This window comes from Citrus clementina, unplaced genomic scaffold (genome assembly GCF_000493195.1).
Source record: "Citrus clementina cultivar Clemenules unplaced genomic scaffold, Citrus_clementina_v1.0 scaffold_5, whole genome shotgun sequence".
NCBI classification, from domain to species: Eukaryota; Viridiplantae; Streptophyta; class Magnoliopsida; order Sapindales; family Rutaceae; genus Citrus; species Citrus x clementina.
This window is the reverse complement of record NW_006262201.1, coordinates 21,737,253-21,742,675: the sequence shown is the minus strand read 5'-3', so window position 1 is coordinate 21,742,675 and position 5,423 is coordinate 21,737,253.

Sequence of the window (5,423 nt, the reverse complement as noted above, 5' to 3'; positions counted from 1 at the left end):
TACTATGATCATTATTCATACTTCAATTTATTATTATGATCAATATTATTACTAATCGTAATTTTTATACGTTATTAACATTGATTTCTTCTTTAAACAAGTAAATCATCGTTTTTCTTAGATTTAATGTCATCATTTTAAATTTTGTATAAAATATTATTATAAACCTTATTACCTTAAAAGTAAAAATTTGGAATCATAATTAAAACAATTTAACAATTTATCAAGAAGTGTCAAAGAGGAATATGGTTGTCTGACAAGAAATACTCTACTAATTATAGTGAAACGTGAGGATATAATGATGCCACATAATAGTTATTGAACATCATATAGAACTTAGTGCAATAATTTGCTATTGTCAATATTGGAAAATTTAATATTTTTGTTAACCTTTGCGCAACAAAATTAATCTCGTTGCAAAAAACTCTGAGAGCACAAAACAAATTTTCTTGCTAATCACAACTTTTTGCATTATTTCATTTGTTGCAATTGATTCATGCAAGGTTCAATTCTCTCACATAAATATAGTAGAATTCATTTTGAGCTAACAAGCCCATTTAAGTATTTAATAATATATAATATTTAATTTTAAGAGAAGTAATGACATAAGTGATGATGCAATGACTAAGTAATAATGACATAATCTATGACATAAGTGATGATATAAGAAAGTTGTAGGGATATATAAGAATTCTAGAAACTAGTAAGGTATTTATGAAGGATAATTTCAACCACTGATCAAGAGTTGTGGTGGCAAAATTCTAGCCATCCATTAGCCTTAAGGAATCCTATAAATTCCCCCTAACCCCCTTTCATTTCAATCCAACCTAGGAATTAAAACATTTGTTTAGGAGAGAATCAAAGCAATTGTTAAGTTTGCTCTCCTTATTCTCCATGAGATTTCTAATCACTCTATGTAGGGTTTATATTAGCATGATTTTAGATTGATACAGATTATAATACATAATTTAAGGTGTGTTTAGGTATTGTTTAGGGTTTTGATTTATTGTGGGTTTTAATAATCAACCCTTGGTGTATTAAGCACACTGGACAAATTCTGGACAATATGAGTATCTCGAATTTAAACATATATTTTTCTAGATGATTTTTCTTAAGAACTTTATATTTCTGAAAACTAGACATGTAGGAGTTATTGATTAAATTTTATTTCATAAGATTTGACTTTATTTTCAATTTTATATGGATTTTTGAATCGAACACTAATACACTGGAAAACTGTGATTCCAGCAAGGCAATTAGATTCATAAACTTATTTGTACTATTAAATGAACTCGAAAGATTCTTAAATTTTATATAGGAGTTGATACATGTGTCTAGTATTCCCAGTTTTAATTCCATAATTTTCTGATTAGTATCTGATTTTATAAAATTCTTAGAATACGTTTTGTTCGTTTCAGATACTGTGAAACAGTTTTGAATTTGTCAAACAAAATCAGTTTATGAAAATGTTTTCAAATCTAAATCCTTTTAACAAAATATTTCATAAATGCTTTTCAATATGTAAATTATTTTATGACATGACTGCCTTTTATAATTTTGTCTATATAATATTGTGCAAGCCTAAATTATTGTTATGGACTTTTATGAATCTGATGCGAATGTTTTGTACCCATGTCTAATTTCAATTATTGATGATTGTATGGGATTCCAAATGTTTTGGCTCATTGTCCATAATTATTCTGATTCTGATTCTGATTCTGATCGTAATATACGCTATATCTATCTGGACAAGTACTGGGTTTCTGTTTTGAGTGTGCACACGATATTCTGATTCTGTTTCTGGCCGAGTCACCGAGACTATAGGTGACACTATGTTACATGAGATAACTATCTTCTTTCTGTGTACGTGTTATGTGATTTGTTTTCGCAATTGATTATTCTTTAGATATTCTGAATTATTATGAAATTATGTTATCTTATTGAAATATATCGTTTTATGAAATTTATGAATTGTAACATATATGTTTTAAATAAAAGAAGGCTTGCAATATTTTTGGTATCGGTTGGGCTAGTGTGTTAGGAATGGTTTTACTTATAGAGTTGACGGCTCACCCCTCGTCATTACTTTTTACAGATTAAGTTCCGTTTGAAAGGTGTGCCTAACTTTGGAGTTAGTGATTTCATTTCCGTTTGCTATTTGAATAAAAGGAGGAATGAGCTCATGTTTTTATTTAGTTTATTTCTGTTATTAACTTGTAATTTGGAGTTTGAGACTTTTGTTATTTTTTAGAGAGACTATTTAGTGTAGAATGTGTGAATTTTTGGATTTATTTGAATAAGAATTTGAGGTATTTCAGTTTGAAATTTATGAGTAAGGATTACGATTTGTAAGTAACCTCATTCTTCACGTGCTTCGCACGTGTTAGATTTGGGGCGTTACAATTGTGGTATCAGAGCCAAGTTAGGATTCTGTAGACTTTCTTTTAAGGTCTAATTAGATTGTTTAATGAAATTGATTACATTTGTTTGTAGACATGAAGAAGAACAATGTGGGTATGAAAAGTGCTAAGAATAAGATATGGATAGAAATTGATAGGACCGAATAATTTATCTTAGGTGGAGTTCTTGTCAAAGATCTTAAGAGACTTCATAATCAGCGAATGGATGATAGACTAAGACGACTATAGTGGTCTACATCGATACTCCTCCAGGACCTGGAGTTTCAAGAAAGAAGCTCAATGAGGCTATACGTGGACTACGTGTTTATGGCAAGGGAGCTAATAATAATAAGCTTGTAATACGTCGCCTATTTTGGACAAGACCTTGATTTAAGCCTTGCTATAGCAAATGATGGGTATCTCCAAGTCTAGAGTCACGACTAAGGAAAGAAAAGTAGAGTTAGATCATTTCCCCACCCGGTTGAGTGAACCTATGAACCTTAGGGACGTAAAAAGAAGGCATGAGACTTTATAGACTTTATTGATGTTAATGGAGAGAATAGATCTTTATGGCAAGGAGTAATTGTTTATAATTAGTAATTCTATTTTGTTTATTTTTTATTCTCTAGTTGCTTGTGACTTTGTAATAACTCTTTAGTATTGGATTTTTGGTATTAATGTAAAATGAATTATTTGATTGCTCTTGTTTTCAAACACTAACTTTTCTTAGTTATACTACTTATTCAGTACTTTGCGCACTAGCACAACCATTAACTATGAATTATTTACTGTTTATTCTTCGTGTTTTAGTCAAAAGATGTCACGTAGGGGAGGTGCTAGGAATGCCTCTAGCTCGAGAAATGTTTTAGGTATCACTGATGACGCTGACCCAGCCTTGCGCGAGATGGATAACGAAGGTAATCCAATGATGCGCACAATGATTAGGTTGATGGAACAACAAAGTTGGCTGATACAAGATATGGCTAGAGGTAGAGTTGAGGCATAGGAGAACGTGCCAGTTGAAAGGCAAGGTAGCGCAAGAGATCAATGAGCTATGATGAACTTGGAACGATTCAAGAAATTGGGACCACCTACCTTTTAGGGGATTGTTGATCCCATGGTTGCAGATGCATGGCTTAAACAGATGGAAAAGATACTTGTGGCAATGGGTTGTAATGATGATCAGAGGGTGGTATTGGCTTCATTTGTCCTTCAGGGTGAGGCAGACCACTGGTGGGATGCCAAATCTCGTCTTTTGAGCGCTGGATTGCAAGATGCACCTATTACTTGGGAGTTATTTCTGGAGGCATTTCATGAAAAGTATTTTCTTGAACGAGTTCGACACTAGATGAAGGCTGACTTCTTAAAATTGACTTAAAGAACAAAGTGTGTTGCAGAATATAAGGAGCAATTCACTGCTCTCTCTCGTTTTGCTCCTACCTTGGTTGCTAATGAGAGTAGTAAGTGTAGAAAGTTCCTGAAAGGGTTAAGTCCTAACATTAAAAGGCGATTGACTATCCTTAAGATTAACAATTATGCCGATTTGGTGGATCGAGTAATTCTTGCAGAGAAGGATCTTCTTGAAGCTCAAGTTACAAGGGATCAGAGAAATAAAATGAATCGACAAGGTGGACCACAAAATGGAAATTCTTATAGGCAGGGCACTCAGTCCCAGAAGCATATTTGTGGAAGTAACAAATGGGATAATAAGGGTGTTCCAGATGGCACCTCTCGAAGGAACTACCCAATTTGTCGACATTGTGAAAAGAGGCACCCTGGTGAATGCCATTGGATAACTGGAGCCTATTTTACTTGTGGAGAAACTGGGCATAGGATTATCGATTGCCCAAAGAGATGTAGCGAGACTGCAAATACTCAAACTAATGAAGGGCAAAAGAAGAAACCAAAGGTGCAAGGGCGTGTCTTCGTGCTAACAGAGAAAGATGCTGAGGTGTCCAATGATGTAGTATCGGGTACATTGTTCTTATTCTCTAGAAAAGCCAAAGTTCTTTTTGACCCTAGTGCTACACATTCATTTGTATCTTGTGTGTTTGCCTGTTATGCTGATGTGCCTATCAAACCACTAGATGATCACGTGTCAATTAGTACCCCTATGAGGGATTGCCAGTTAATAGATCATGTTTATAAGTTATGTGTGATCAGATTATGTGATAGAGAATTTCTTGTGGATCTCCTACCTTTAAAGATGCACGATTTTGACTTAATTTTGGGGATGGATTGGTTAGGACCTTACCATGTTTCGATAGATTATTTTGCTAAAAAAATTATTTTTCGCCTACTTGGCGAGGAAGAACTTTCTTTTCAAGGGAATCATAGGAGCCGTAGAGGTTTGATTTCTATGGTTAAGGCAGCAAAAATGCTAAAAAAAGGGTGTGAAGGATTTTTAGCGTATGTAGTTGCTAACCATTCTGATGGGGCATGCCTTGAAGACATACCTATTGTAAGAGAGTTTGTTGACGTATTTCCTGAAGATCTTCCTAGACTACCCCCGGATCGAGAGATTGAGTTTACTATAGAACTAGTTCCTGGTATTACCCTTATTTCTAAGGCACCATATCGGATGGCGCCTATTGAATTGAAAGAACTGAAAGTCCAACTGTAAGAATTACTAGATAAGGGTTTTATTCGTCCTAGTGTGTCGCCTTGGGGTGCTCCTGTTTTGTTCGTAAAGAAGAAGGATGGTTCAATGAGGTTGTGTATCGATTACCGAAAGTTGAATATGGTTACTGTCAAGAATAAATACCCTCTTCCTCGAATTGATGACCTCTTTGTTCAATTACGAGGTGCAGCGGTATTTTCTAAAATTGATTTACGATCTGGCTATCATCAATTGAAAGTCAGAAGTGAGGATGTACCGAAGACAGCTTTTCGAACTCGTTATGGGCACTATGAGTTCTTAGTTATGCCCTTTGGGTTAACTAATGCTCCTGCAGCGTTCATGGATTTGGTGAATAGGATTTTCCAACCATATCTTGACCAATTTGTCATTGTCTTTATTGATGA